The sequence below is a fragment of the Cetorhinus maximus genome, chromosome 32 (assembly GCF_964194155.1).
Source record: "Cetorhinus maximus chromosome 32, sCetMax3.hap1.1, whole genome shotgun sequence".
NCBI classification, from domain to species: Eukaryota; Metazoa; Chordata; class Chondrichthyes; order Lamniformes; family Cetorhinidae; genus Cetorhinus; species Cetorhinus maximus.
In genome coordinates, this window is record NC_135910.1 from 3,851,778 (window position 1) to 3,867,314 (window position 15,537).

Consider the following 15,537-nt stretch of genomic DNA (forward strand, 5'->3'; position numbering starts at 1 on the left):
GCACCCTTTTCCTGTTTCACCTTCCTCTCTATCTCTTTCGTCATCCAGGGAGCTCTGGATTTGTTTCCCTACCTTTCCCCCTCCTGGGAATATCCCCTGACTCTACCCGAACCATCTCTGCCTTAAATGCAGCCCATTGCTCAGTTATCATTTTGACTGGCAATCTTATTGATTCCAATTTAGATATGTCAGAGCTTTTCTCAGTCTAATGAAATTGGCCCTCCCCCCGTTAATTATTCTTAATCTACTACTTTTCCATAATCAACCTAAACCTTACGATACAATGATCACTGGCCCCCAAATGTTCTCCTGCTGATACTCGGTCCACTTGACCCACCTCATTCCCTGCAGACAAGCCCACCAATGTCCCCTTCCTCATTGGACTGGAAACATGCTGGTCTAGAAAATTCCTCCCAACACACTTCAGAAGGTCTTGCCTCTCTTGGCACTTTCTGCTATTACTATCTCAGCCTACATTCAGATTATTAAATTCCCTCATTATAACCTGGTATTAATTCTTGCACCTCTGCAATTTCCTTGCAAATTTGTTCCTCTACATCTTTCCCACTAGTTGGTGACCTTTGCTCTATCCAAATAGATTCTGCCCTCGACCCCTCTGGGACATCATCTTCACCGGCACTGTAATATTCTCTTCAATCAACATTGACAACCTTCCTCCTTTCTTTCCTTCCCTACCTTTCCTGAACACCTTGTATCCAGTGCTATTCAATACCCACTCCTACCCTCCTTTGTGCCAGGTCTCCATTATCATATTCCAGTGCAGCTACCTGTGCCTACAGCTCACCAGTCTTACTTACCACACTCCATGCATTCACATACATGACCGGTAAGCCGGATTTGCACCTTATTACTTCCCCTCTTCTTCTCAGCCCACCTAACACTTTATTATTTCTTACTCTAGCGCTATCTGTCTCTCCCAATCTTTTAAGAACCTCGTTTTTCCTTTATAACATTATATCCTGGTTTCCACACCCCTGCCAAGTTAGTTTAAACCCTCTCCGATAGCACAAGCAAATTGCCCCAAAAGGACATTGGTCCCAGCTCTGTTCAGGCGCAACCTGTCTGACTTGTACATGTCTCATTTCCCCCAGAACTGGTCCCAATGTCCCAGGAATCAAAGCTCTTCCTCCTCTACTATCTCTCCAGCCATGCAGTCATCTGTTCTATCCTACTTCCACACACACACTGGGGTGTGGTACTGGGAGTATTCTGGAGTTTGCTGTCTTTGAAGTTCATGTTTCCTTCTTAGCTCCCTAAAACCTGACTACAGGACCACACCCCTATTTCCACCTATTTTGTTGGAACCAATGTGAACCACAACCACTGGCTGTTCCCCCTCCCTGCTCAGGGTGCTCTGCAGCTGCTTGGCTCTTGTACCAGTGAGACAATATACCACCCTGTAGGAATGCACAGAGCCCACCTGAGAAAGCAGTAAGACCTTTGGTTAAAACCCCCTCTGAAGGACAGCACCTCTGACAATGAAGTGCTCCCTGGAGTCAGTCCCAACTCCTGGGGATGGGATTTGAACGCACACCCTCCTGAAATGGATGCCAACAGCACAACCGACTGAGCCTAGCCTGACACATTAAACTCGATCACAATGTCGCAATAAGCGGGGATAAAGTCACAGAGTGGAATTTCCCGTGCCCGCTGGCGTCGGGCGCGCTCGGTGGTGTGAGCGGACATTATGGCGAGAAAGGCCAGGAATCAGTTTCACGAGGTTGTGAAACCAGTTTGCGATTGTCCACTCAGCCCGTTGATGGTGGCCGCAGTTCCCAGCATCGGATGTCGGGAGCCTCATTGTAACACATCAGCTCATCATTATAAACCCAGCCCACCGGGCTCATCCCCCCCCACCACCAGGATTGTTCACCCACAGCAGCGTGATCGCACACCGATGTGTCTCACAACGGCATGTATAAGGCATGCACTTTGAGGGGAACTCGGAGGTGAGTACACAGTAACTCCTGGGTCGATGCGTGTTGGAGGGGAGGGGACAAGGGCTGCCCTGCTGTTGAAGGTAGTGCACAAGCGAGTGGGGCGGAGGGAAGCAGCCACGCATTAGGGAAACCTTGTATAAAGTGACCATTGCTCTGCAGCTGAGACAGTTCAGGAGCAGTCACATTGATATGCTTAGAGCCGGGCCTCTAGCTTCTCTGTCCACTCAAGCAACACAGAGGCATCAAAGTGCCACCAAACGCTCCAGAGCTTTTCACCCATTGGGCACAGACTGAAAACTAATGAGCATTTTAGTGGGCTGCGGAACAGTTGGACGACTGAGCACATTGTATAATCCCCTTGCTAAAGCTGGGCTGTGGAGCAGTCACTGCTGGAGATGCTCACAGCCCCATTGCAATGTCATCATCCCGGTTTGGACCAGTCTCCCCATGGTTCAAGCTAACAGGGCAGCCTTGCAGGGTGGGTTAGGAGAATGCCTGTGCCTGAGCTGAGAGCACAGCCTGCAGTCCAGTGGGCAAAGCTGCTGCCAATCGGTCGGGTGGAGTGGGACAGAGATGGGTGGGGTTTCGGGCAGCCATGTAGTGCACTAAACTCTGGTCATCCAAGTGGTGGTCAGCACTCTCCAGGAAGCATCAAGGGGCCTTCAGACTTAACCAAGACAGGTTCTTAGCGCCCTCTGGGAGAAGGGGCAGTTGGGGCTCCTGCACACGCCGCCTAAGAGCCAGAGTGAGTTGTTGCTGGTCGGCGCCAAATTAGACCCAGGGTCTATAGGCACCGCCTTTCATTCCTGCAGGTGACTGAGAACCAGTGTCGCCGAAGACTGCGCGTGTCTAGGGATCTGGCTGGTCACATCTGCCACTTACTGCAGGATGGCAACATGTAGTGAGGACACTCCACAGATCTTCACACAGCCTCTGAGAATGTCTGACTCCTGTCTGGCCGAGGGCAGCTCATGTGCGCTCTGTGATCAGGGTCACATCATAGAGACACAACCATGAAACTTTAGAAGCATCTGATCCTTTGTCCACCTTCAGCACCTGAGCCCTTCAGGAGCACAGCGTCACTGGTCACAGACGCTGAAGAGATGGGGGCCAGCCCCACCTTAAAGGTGCTGAGAGCACACAGAGAGAATGAGGGAACTCTGTGACGCCTGCCCACTACATTCTGGCAGCAATGACCAGCACCATCGAGGTGCAGGTATCAGTAATGTGTCCAGGGAGTGTGAGGCTGGACTGTCACTTTGGTCTGAAGGCTGCACAAAGCACAGAGAAGAGGCCCTGGACTGAGACACCTGACTTTGTCTTGTGCAGAAATGTTTCACACCCGAGTAACACAAACACTGCTCATCAGAACAAAGAGCCATAGGCAGGGAGACATTCTTCGGAGTTTATTGACAATAGTGAACATTATTAACAAGTGATTAATACCCGTGCCCAGGCTGTGCAACTATATCTTCTTAACTTTCCTAACCCTGCTGCTACGTCTTGGTGCTCCCCGGATATCCACAGTGGAGGTGGAGGCAGCCTGCTGACTGCGACGCCCTGTCTGTGATGACCTTGGCGGGTGTCCTCTGGAGGGTCGAGACCTGGAGGGCCCCAGCCTGCTTTCGGGATCCTGCTGTGGGCCAGCTACACCCTCCTCGGCCTGTGGAGCTGGAGCTGCTGGGGTCACAGGAAGAGGGGAGTCGGATGGGCCGGACACTCCCAGAGTCACCTGGATGGATGGGCCCGGGGGGGGTGGTGCACCTACTGATCCTCCTCCCTATGGGTGCCTGAGGGCCCCAGACTGACTCCTTGAGGAGCAGGGGTAGCTGGAGTGAGATCGAGCTGCTCCACACTCCTCTCACGTACACACTGTTGGAGGCCAACTATGGTGTCAGTGATGGAGTTGAGCCCGCGCAGCAGTGCAGGAGCGAAGTCCTGGACCGAGGTCTCCATGGCGGCCGCCATCCTGCCAGTGTTGATCTCAGTGCGTTGCCATGCCGGCGCTATCACCTCAGAGTGAAGACAGACGGACTCCTCCATCGTGCTTTACAATCTGAGGAGTGCATTGGACATCCCTTCCTGATGTTCCCGAGCTTGCCTTTGCAGCTGCAACAACTGTGACACGACCGAGTCCAGAGGCTCCTCATCTGACTCAGACTCAGTAACGTTCTGGCCTCCAGCAGCCCTCCGAGTGCCGGGGACCTGGGAAGTCCCTGTCTCCGCCTGCTGTGGATCAGACAGTGCGATGTGCTCACCAGATTGTGACCCCGAGGCTACTCTACAGCTCGGTCCCACTGAGGTGTGTGTCTCTGCGCTGGTGGAGGGTGTGGGTGAGGCTGTGATGGGACTTCAGGGAGGGTGCCTCCAGATTCCTCTTCAGGGGTTTCTTCGGGGTTTGATTGTTGTCCCTGGGTCATGGACTCTGTCGGCTGTTTCCCAGATGTGTCTGTGAAAGCAAGGAGAGATATTTGGTGCATGGCAGTGGCCTGTGAAAGAGGACACATCACTCACAGCGTGGCTGTCTGATGGATGTTGCACTGCTGGATCCTCACTTGGTAGAGCAGCACCGACCTCACCGTCAGCACAGGACCGGTCCAGATCCTCACCGACCAGCTGGATGGCTTTGTTTTCAAAGTCTGTGAGGACCTTGATTTCAGACACTCCTCCTCCAGTCTGCGACCTCTCTCTCTTGTTGTGTGCCAGCTTGTCCTGCATGAATAGAGATGGAGAGAGTGTAAGCAGGAGGCCTGTCAGGCCAGATGATAAGTATGCCTGGCCTGTGTGGGTGGTGAGTGGTCCCATGGATGGGTGAGGACAATGAGAGTGAATGGTGATGTCCCTTGAACTGGCAGTGAGTGAGGGCCCTGTGAATGTGTGATGGGTTTGTGCGTGTGTGAGTTGGGAGTGGTGAGAAGAGTGACTTACCCTGGCAGGATGGAGGAGATCATTCATCCTCTTTCGGCACTGGGTGGCTGTCCTCTTTTGAAGGGCGTTAGCGCTGACCACTGCCTCCCAAGCCAGGTTGGTGATGTTGCTGCCCATCCTGCAGCCAGGGCCGGGGTAGAGGACATCACAATGGGCCTCCATGGTGTTCAAAAGGCACTCGAGAGACGCATCATTAAACCTGAGGTTTGCAGACATTTTGCCTTTTGCGGCCATGTTGTCTGTGCAGCAGTCGTGGGCTGGAAGCGCTGAGAGGTGTGCGCGTGGCTGCAGCTTAAATATGGCACCTGGCGTGATGAAGCAATGAGGTGATGATGTGGCGGGTAAACAAGAGCCCACCCACCATCGAAATGGCGTGTTTCCCGGGAATGTATCATTAATGCGGCGAGTTTGGGACGATACGGCGTGAGAAGCCGCCATTGCAGCCAGCGGGTAAAACGTCATTTCCCTGCCTGCTACCACACTTAGTGTGAATCTGGGACCATCCCACCCCCAGTAACAAGCTGTGCCCAGTTGACCTCCAGCAGAAAGGTGCCAATGTGCATGGACATCGGGCAAGGCCATTGGCTACGATGTCCCATTAAGCACCAATCACCTGCTTAACCTTGAAGAGTGTATGCTTGGTGAGGCTTTGGAGAATGGCCATAGAGTCAGAGAGACATTATGAAACAGAAAGAGGCTATTTGGCCCATCAAGTTCATGCTATCTCTCTGTAGAGCAATCCAATCAATCCTATTCCCTCGTTATATTCCCATAGCCCGACAAGTTTATTTCCTTCAAGTGTCCATCCAACATCCTTTTGGAATTATTGAATGTCTCCTCTTTCACCACCCTCATAAGGATGAGTTCCAGGCCATTACCACTCCCTGTGTAAATATATTTTTCCTCACACCCCCTTGTGCAATTCTTGCCCAAAACCTTAAATGTGTCACCTACTGCTTGAACCATTAGCTAATGGGAACAGCTTTTCTTTGTCTACTTTATCTGAAGCTGTCAGAGTCTTGTACACCTCGATCAGATCTTCCCTCAATCTCCTTCACTCCAGCTTCTCCGATCTAACCTTGTGGCTAAAATCCCGCATCCCTGGAACCATTCTGGTAAATCTCTTCCGCACCCACTCAGGGACCCTCACATCCTTCCTAAAGCGTGGTGACCAGAACTGGACGCGATACTCCAGTTGTGGCCGAACCAGTGTTTTATACAAGATTAAGATAATTCTTCGCCCCTGTACTCTATGTACCTCTAGCGCAGCGGTGGCAATAAGTGGAGATAAACTGCTGCAGCAAAAAGGGTGGAACAATCCGGAAATGCAAGTCAATCTCTAGGTCAAACACTTGAAGGATCAGTTACAGCTTAAGATGTTCTTTGGATATCTCCAGCAGCCTGTGGTGTTTATGGTGACTGTTCTCTGTCTGTTGTGTAGATTGTGTTTCATAGAGGAGCTTAACTGATTGTCAGCGTGCAACTGTTTCCACACAGCTCCTGTTACACAACCTCACAGACTGTGTTAGCATTGAGCATCACCATTAACCATTGAAAGAGAAGCATCCTTGCAGATTTGTCAGAGCCAAACTCAAAGCACCAACCCTGACCCTACAGAAGGTTCAGAAGCAATGGAGGGATGACTGTTTTGCTTTGGGCGTGAACTAATACTTTTATTTGACAATTATCCGCTTCCTTCAACTGAAGCCGCCCAGTTCTCCTTGGGGGCCACAACTGGGGGTATTCCATCCAGTTCTGGTCACCACACTTTAGGAAGCATGTCCCTGACAGAATGCATAAAAGATTATCCTGAATGATTCCAGGGATGAGGTATTTTAGCTACGAGGTTAAGTAGCAAAGGTGCAGCTCGAAACTGAGTGCAGCGAAACTGAGTGCTTAACTCTAGGATTTTCATAAGTGTGAGAGTTTTAAGGGTTGATCTCTTTCTAGAAGCGAGGTAAGTTTGCAGTTAGCATTTAACTTAATTGTAACAGAATATTGTAGTTTCTTTCAGTTTTAGCAGTGATAAACAAACTCCCTGCTGAGAGGCAGCTGCAGTTAGTTAATTAAGTCGCTAGTTAGAACTGGTTCTGAAGCCAGCAGTGGCTGACCCAGCTCACTGGAATTTGAGCTAGAATAAATACAGGAGGTTTAGCAGTTGCACAAAGTGAGTCACACAAAGGTGGCAGCTCAAGACTGGGTGCTTAACTCTGGGAATTTGGTAAGTGAGGGAATTCGGCACACATCACCTGCCCTGCCATCTTGTTTTATTTAATCAATTAGGTTTCAAGTTTAGAAATATCACTCACTCAATGATTATCCATAGTTATGATCTGGAGTTTAACTTGTTACGCTATAAATTTAATATCATACTTACATCTCCCAGGTACCAGTTTAAATTACTGCCTCAGTTTTGAAAAAAAAACTTAAAACTCACCAATCACCTACCTGCTCACCTAATTAATGCCTCATCCTTTATTAATAGGGCTACCACACCTCCTTTTCCTTTCTTCCTGTCCTTTCAAAATGTCAAATACCCTTCAATGTTCAAGTCCCAGCAACCATGTCCTCATAATGACTATCATATCATACTCATTTATTTCTGTTTGAGCTATCAATTATTCCATCTTGTTACGAATGTTGTGTATATTCAGACAAAGAGCCCTTAATTCAGTCTTTTTAACATTTTTCCCTACTCTGACCTTATTTGCTGGTGCACTCTTATGTCTGTATGCTCTGTTGCTTCCTGCCACACTCTGGTCATCATTACCCATATCACAACCCTGCACCATTGCCTTGATCAGTCGCGTCATGAGAAATGATCTTTGTTCAGGGGATCAAAATGTGGAATCAGTTTGGGAGGAGATAAGAAACATCAAAGGAAGGAAGTTACTGGTGGGATAGTTTATAGGCCCCTGACAGTCGCTACACAATAGGACAGAGTATAAATCAAGAAATAATGGGGGCTTGCAAGAAAGGTACTGCAATAATCATGGGCGATTTTAATTTTCATATAGAGTGGACAAATCAGATGAGCAAAAGTAGCTTGGAGGATAAGATCATAGAGTGTATTCAGGACAGAACAGCACATTCTAGAACCAACCAGGGAATAGGTTATTTTAGACCCGGTAATGTGTACTGAAACAGTATTAATTAATGACCTCATGGTAAAGGATCCTCCAGGCAAGGGTGATCATAGCATGATAAAATTTCACCTTCAGTTTGAGGGTGAGAAATTCGGGTCTGAAACTAGTGTCTTAAACTTAAATGACAAGAGAATGAAGACACAGTTGGCTAAAGTAGACTGGGTAAGTGGGTTAAAAGGTAAGATGATAGAAAAGCAGTGGCCATCATTTCAGGAAATATTCCATAACTCTCAACAAACATATATTCCAGTGAGAAAGAAAGACTCTATGAGAAAGATGCACCATCCGTGTCTAACTGATGAAGTTAAGGATGGTATAAAATTGAAAGAAAATATGTAAAATGCTGTAAAGATTAAAGATAGGCCAGAGGACTGGGAAAATTTTAGAAGCCAGCAAAGGATGACGAAAATATTAATAAAGAGGGAGAAATTGGAATATGAGGGAAAGCTAGCAAGCAATATAAAAACAGAGAGTAAATGCTTCTACAAGTATATAAAAAGGAAGAGAGTAGCTAAAGTGAGCATTGGACCCTTAGAGTATGAGACTGGGGAATTAATAATGGGAAACGAGGAAATGACAGAGACTTTGAACAAGTATTTAGTATCTGTCTTCACAGTAAAAGACACAAAAAGCAACACACGAATAGTAGAAAAACAAGGGGAAAAAGGGAGGGAGGAACTTAAAACGATCACAATCACCAGAGAAAAAGTACGAGAAAATCTAATGGGACTAAAAGCTGACAAGGACCTCCTGGATCTCCTGGACCAGATGGCCTGCATCCTTGGGTCGTAAAAGAATCTGGGAAAAAAATCTGAGAAATTCGTACCTGAGTCTTTCCCCCCTTTTAGCAGTCGAAACTACTTCAGGTCGCTCCGGCTCTGAATTCCTTGCAGCTCCTCTCTTTTGTCACCCCCACCCCACCAGCCAGAAACAGGCACAGCTCTCGTTCGAAGGAATGGAACAAATCGGGGCCCAGCGCCTGGGCTGGCAGGGTGTTCCCGATGTCCCTGATTCACTGGAAAAAAGGACCATTCCCTGATATCTAATCTAGATCTGCCCCTCACACAACTTCATGACCCTGGATCGCTCTAGCCTATTTCATTGAAACAAAGGACACGCTCCTTCCAATCCCGCTGAGGTGACATCAAGGAAGGACCCGGGATAAATTTGGGCGTCAAGTCAGGGGCCCGACTCATTCCCAGCTCCAGGAGATCTTTCCGGAGGCAGGTAAACAACGACAGTGGCTTCCCAAACGGCAGCGGTGGATAGACAATTTGAATATTGAAGTGATAAACGCAGAAAATATTGGAAATATTCAACAGATCAGGCAGCATCTGTGGAGAGAGAAACAGAGTTAACGTTTCAGTTCCATGACTTTTCATCAGTTCTCTGTTTACTCTGTTTCTCTCCCCACAGGTGCTGACTGACCTGCTGAATATTTCCGGCATTTTCTGTTTTTTTTTCAGGTTTCCAGCATCCGCGGTATTTTATTTCGGGATACTTAAGTGCCACTTGTGGGGAGATTTCAGACCCTGCCGGGATCTTCCCGGTGATGGGTGGGCCTCTTCCCTACCCCACCCTGCGGAGGGCAAAGCCCGGCAGGTTCCTGGAAGTGGCCGGCTGGCTGGTGGCTAGGGTGGCCCACGAGGCCTCCCTTTCCCCATCGGAGCTGCTCCTGTCACAGAGCCACAGCTCTTGCTACAGACCTACCCCAGGGAGAGGGTTCCCCTCCACGGTGATGGTGCCCACCTCTCCTGGTGGAGCTGCCGGCAGGAATCGCTGCCAGCCCTCCCATTAGCCCAACTGGGTGCCTGTTCCACCCACTCTCCTTAGTTGGATGGTGTTCCTGGAGGAGGCCTCACAATTGGCCACCTCTGGTAACATCGTGCATTCAGGTAGCCGGGCATCACCAGCGGAGATGGGCCCCGCTTTTGTTCCCGACCTTAGAATATCTTCCAAGGCAATAAGACTCTGCCCAAACTCTCTAATTTAACACAATCTATTCCCTTCATCATTTTATGAACCTCACTCCTAAGTCTATGCTTCTCTGAAACCTTCTAGCAGCCTTCCTGTCAGAATCACAGAATAGTTCCAGTACAGAAGGAGGCCATTCGGCCCATCCCCAAATGAGCAATTCTCCTAGTGCCATTCCCCCATCTCCTCCCTGTAACCCTGCACATTCCTCCTCTATGGATAATCCAATTCCCCCTTGAATGCCTCGACGCAATCTGCCTTCACCACACTCTCAGACAGCGCAATCTAGATCCTAACCACTCGCTGTGTGAAAAAGTTTCTCCTCATATCTCCATTGCTTCTTTTGCCAATCACCGTAAACCAGTGCAGGAAGAGGATGAATGGTCTCATCCGCTCCGCTCGGGTTAGTCACCCTTCAGCTCCCTCCAATATCAAACTCTTATCATAGCATCATGTACTCAGAGGGCCAATCTCTTCAGGGATCTCACACAACCATTAGCAGGGGACACATCACCACTGATTGTCTCACGGAAACTTTCAATCACCACCGTCCCATCTACCATGCTGCTCACACTCCACCCTCAGCCCCTTCTGGGGAGGGCTCACCACACACAGGGGGCGTGTATCTTTCCCAAACTCTGCTCCATCCCTTCTCATCACATTCCTTTCTTTTGTCTTCATCCGGACCAAGCTTGACCACAACAGACGGGAAAGATCCCAGACCGGGGGAGGGAGGGCGGACATCATAACCCTCACGGAATTCAAGGAGGATGCTGAGGAGGACAGGGATCGCTCCTGTGGGGGAGGGGAGATCAGATTGCCTTAGCAACCCAGAATGGATCACACCTTCATGAGTTCATCACATCCCGACAATCACAATGAGTGACACGCAGCCATATATTCCTTTTGCTCATCAACTAAAACTCTCTTCTCTATCTTATAGGCACCAGGAGGTCGAGGCCGACGAGACAGCCCATCATAGGTCCCAGCCCCCAGACCACATCCGAAGAGGAAGCTAAGGAAGAACTGTCACAGTGTTCACCCGCACACACCACCAGCACAGATACACAGACCTCGGTGGGGCATAGCTCTTGATCAGGCTCGGGGTCAGGGGGGGATGAGCATCAGCCTGACATCCCGGGGGTCTCCTCTCAGGACACTCCAATTCAGGGTCCCCTCTGCCTGTGACCCCCTCCCCTCCAGCCACAATGATACAGTCGATTGCGCCCTGCACCCTTGGGAAGCCTGGATGGCTGCGAAGCCTGAATCGCCCAGCCTGGCTATTGTGATCCAGAGCAAACCTCACATAGTGATGTCCCTTCCTGTAAAGGGCATCTGTGACCTCCTTTATGCATCTATGTGTTGTGGACTGCGAGACGCTGCAGAGGTCCCCTGTTGATCCCTGGAACGAGCCACAGGCAAAGAAATTGAGCACGGCGGTCACCTTTAAAGCCACTGGCAGGGGATACCCTCCAACTCCACGGGACATCAGGTCTTCACGAAGAATGTGGCAGATATGATCTACCAGAGCTCAGGACAAGGGCAGATATGCCTGGCATTGTCTCTCACTCATTTGTAAATAGAAGATTCTTCTTCAGTACACCCTTGGTCTGGCAACTCGCCTCCATTGTCTGAGTCTCTCCTCCTGACCCTCTTGTTCATTCCCTGGACCCCCTTGACCCTGGACCTCAGGCCGGGCCTCCTCCTGGAGCTGCACTCTGCATCACCTCCCCCACCTTCACCTCCTGCATTCCATTAGGACCCTCAAAAAGGCAGCATTCAGCCCTGGATCCATTTTTGCTTTTACCGTCTCTCCGAAATGAAAGATTGAAGACATTAATGATTAATGGAGATAATCAAAATATTGAAGCTCACAACCTGTCACCTTTGGCAACTGTAATGGTCTATAGTGGTTTCTGCCCTACTTACATTGTCGCTGATGCTGTCTTGTCTTTGAGGCATCACCACCCAGACCGAGGTGACCAAGGTGCCACCCCAGAAATGTGACATCTGAATCCCTGATTGCTCCGAGAAGGTTTGAATGACAAGCGCTACCTAATCCGGTTCAATGCCCCAATCTCTGACCTGACATTCGAATGAACAGTAAGTTGCTGATGATTAACGACTGGAGGTCCTTTGGCCCATTAGGAATGCCAATTCCGGAGAGCATGTGACTGGCCTCCATTAACATAATGCTGCATCTGTGCCTCCTCCCCAATTTCCTGCATTCCCAAATTATACATTCCGATGTGTTAATGTTGAGATGCAGCGAATGTAATGTTAAGCCGTTGACTTCTGAGTATCCCTGTTACAGCGCTGATAAAGGAATTGGCTTCCAATGGCTTTCTTCCCAAGTAGGTCTTTCTCCTCTCTCTCTAATCAGACTCCAGTTAACTCCAGCTAGTTAGAGGGCCCCCCCCAAGAAAGGGCCCCTTAGTGCAGCGATGTGCCCCTCCCACACAGCCTCAGACCCTTCCTATTCAGGATTGCTTCCATTTTCAATTTATAACTGCGCCATAACTCCAGTAGAGCAAGATGGTGGTTCTGTTACTATTATTTCAAAAGGAGCTTCGATCCTCCCCCTCTCACTGTCCGTGTCCCAGAAATCTACCTGGAACCTCACAATGTGAAGGTAGAGCTCCCTCCTGTTATTCTCCAGCCTCCCCAAATAATACAGGATCCCATAGCTGTTGTGGTGGACATTCCTACCCTACCCCCAAGCCCATCACTACTGAAGTGTCCATGGCCCATGTGGACCTGTACCCTCCCCATCTTGAGGCTGTGTGCACTGTCCGCTACTGAGGTGAACCCGCCCAGATAAACTTCACATACCCACACCCACCCCCCACTTTTATTATGCACTCCCCAATTACAAACTGCAGATTTCCATCACCATACCACCTAGAGCCCAGTACAGCCCATGGCCAGCGACTGGGAGACAGCCCTGCAAGCTGTGCATTAATCCTATTCTTGCCCCTCCCTAGAGTTCATTTTTATTCATTCATGGGATGTGGGCTTCGCTGGCTCAGCCAGCATTTATTGCCCATCCCTAGTTGCCCTTGAGAAGGCGGTGGTGAGCTGCTGCCTTCTTGAACCGCTGCAGTCCATGTGGTGTAGGTACACCCACAGTGCTGTTAGGAAGGGAGTTCCAGGATTTTGATCCAGCGACAGTGAAGGAACGGCGATATATTTCCAAGTCAGGATGGTGAGTGACTTGGAGGGGAACTTGCAGGCGATGGTGTTCCCATGTATCTGCTGCTCTTGTCCTTCTAGATGGCAGTGGTCGTGGGTTTGGAAGGCGCTGTCTAAGGAACCTTGGTGAATTCCTGCAGTGCATCTTGTAGATGGTACACACTGCTGCGCTGTGCGTCAGTGGTGGAGGGAGTGAATGTTTGTGAATGTGGCACCAATCAAGTGGCTGCTTTGTCCTGGATGGTGTCAAGCTTCTTGAGTGTTGCGGGAGCTGCACTCATCCAGGCAAGTAGGGAATATTCCATCACACTCATGACTTGTGCCTTGTAGATGGTGAACAGGCTTTGGGGAGTCAGGAGGTGAGTTACTCATCACAAGATTCCCAGCCTCTGACCTGCTCTTGTGGCCACAGTATTTATATGGCTAGTCCAGTTCAGTTTCTGGTCGATGGTAACCCCCAGGATTTTGATAGTGGGGGATTCAGTGCGGAGTTGAACTCAGCTTGGAGGTCAGGGAGACTGGGTGTGGCGATAGTGAGGGCAGCAACATCAGCTTCCCGCTCCTGGCAGCCGTTCATTCGCCCCCGTCTCCTTTTGGAAAGTGGACGTCAGGGCTCGGAATGTACTGGGGCGTGAACTGCCCTACCGACTGAAAAAGAAGGCAGCTTTGCATTTATATAGCACCTTTCGCACCCACAGGGCAGTGCTTTACTGCCCAGGAAGTTCACCTGAAGTGTAGCCGCTATTGGAGGAAATGCAGTGGCCAGCTTGCGCACAGCAAGATCCCACAAACATCACCGTGACAATGACCAGATAATCTTGATTCAGGGATAAACATCAGCCCAAGTGGCACCTTTGAGAGTGCAGCGCTCCCTCGATACTGCACTGAGGTGTCAGCCCAGAGTTTGTGCTTTGGGCTCTGGAGTTAGACTTGAGCCCACAGCCTTCTGACTGAGAGGTGATGAACTGCTGCTGGCACTTAAAGAGGTTTCACTTGAACTGAGGAGTAGGCCAGGTAGTGAAGGGTATCTGGTGTGCCAGCGTAAGAACAGCGAGTTCAGAAGAAGGAGCAGTGCAAGATGTAAAGGGAACTGTTGTCCATCAAAATAGACAAGATCAGGTTGGTAACCTTGAAGCTTGAAACCAGTGATACTGGTGCACTAACCAATCACAGGGCACAACTGATAACCCATGAAGAATTTATCCAAATAAAGTTTTCAGTTCCTTCACACAATATCTTTATCCTCTTGTTATGACGTGGCAGATAATGTGTGCCGGGGGATCAAATCCACGCGGGAAACTTGATCGCGTTATCACGACAGTTTTGCAATTTGTATTTATTTTGAGATGCGTGTAATGAATTCAGAAGTAATAAGTCCACCAAGACTTTAGAGACTTTTAAAAACTAAAATGAGAGTTTTTATTAACAAAAGAGAAGATTTCAAGCACGTACATAGAACTACAAATCACAACTATAGTATCTCCTACAATCCCCAATTAAACTGACTCCCAGTTACACCCCCTTTAAGGCAAAGGTCCAAAAATAGGCATTTTAGATTTTAAACAGATCCAGCAAATTAACACAGTACCCTGGACAGTGGATTTCAAAGTGCCTTTCTCCAGCTTCGGTTTCTGTAGACAGTAGGCTTAATGCACAAATACCGGAGGTTTCAAACCCTCCTGTTAGATCTCACAATGCCTTTCCCTGGCACACAGCCCTACTCTGCTCCGTACATGCCTCTCCCCCTTCAACATGCAAACTCCACTGTTTCCAAATGCCCCTTCATCTATGTAAAAATGCAAATTCCCTTCACACCTCACATGACAAGTCCCCAACCATGAGTACTCATTAGCATATCAAAGACACTTCTACACCTGACTTCTTTTGATAACTTCAACTTGCAGTCTCCTTGGCTACAAAATGTAATTAAATCACACACACAGACAGAACAACACAACCCTACAGAACAACCTACAAACCTACTTTACAATAAACCAGAAAAACATCATGAAAGCCATTACACTCTCATGACAGCCCTCCTCTCCTGAAAGCGCTGACTCTTGGCAGCAGACAGGTTCATGGCTGTTCCTTAGGGCACCCTACTCTGGTTGGACAAACTCCAGGAGGTTTCATCACATGAACCCTCCTCCCTCCCAACCATTTCCAAATCCCTCCCTGGTCTCGCTCATGTCTACCTCTGTAATCTCCTCGATCCCTACCACCCTCCAAAATGTCTGTACTCATTTCATTTTGGTCCCTTGAGAACAAGGACGAGAAATTTGAAATCGAGGCATTTTTTTTAATGTAGGTCAGCAAGCACACGGGTGACGGGTGAA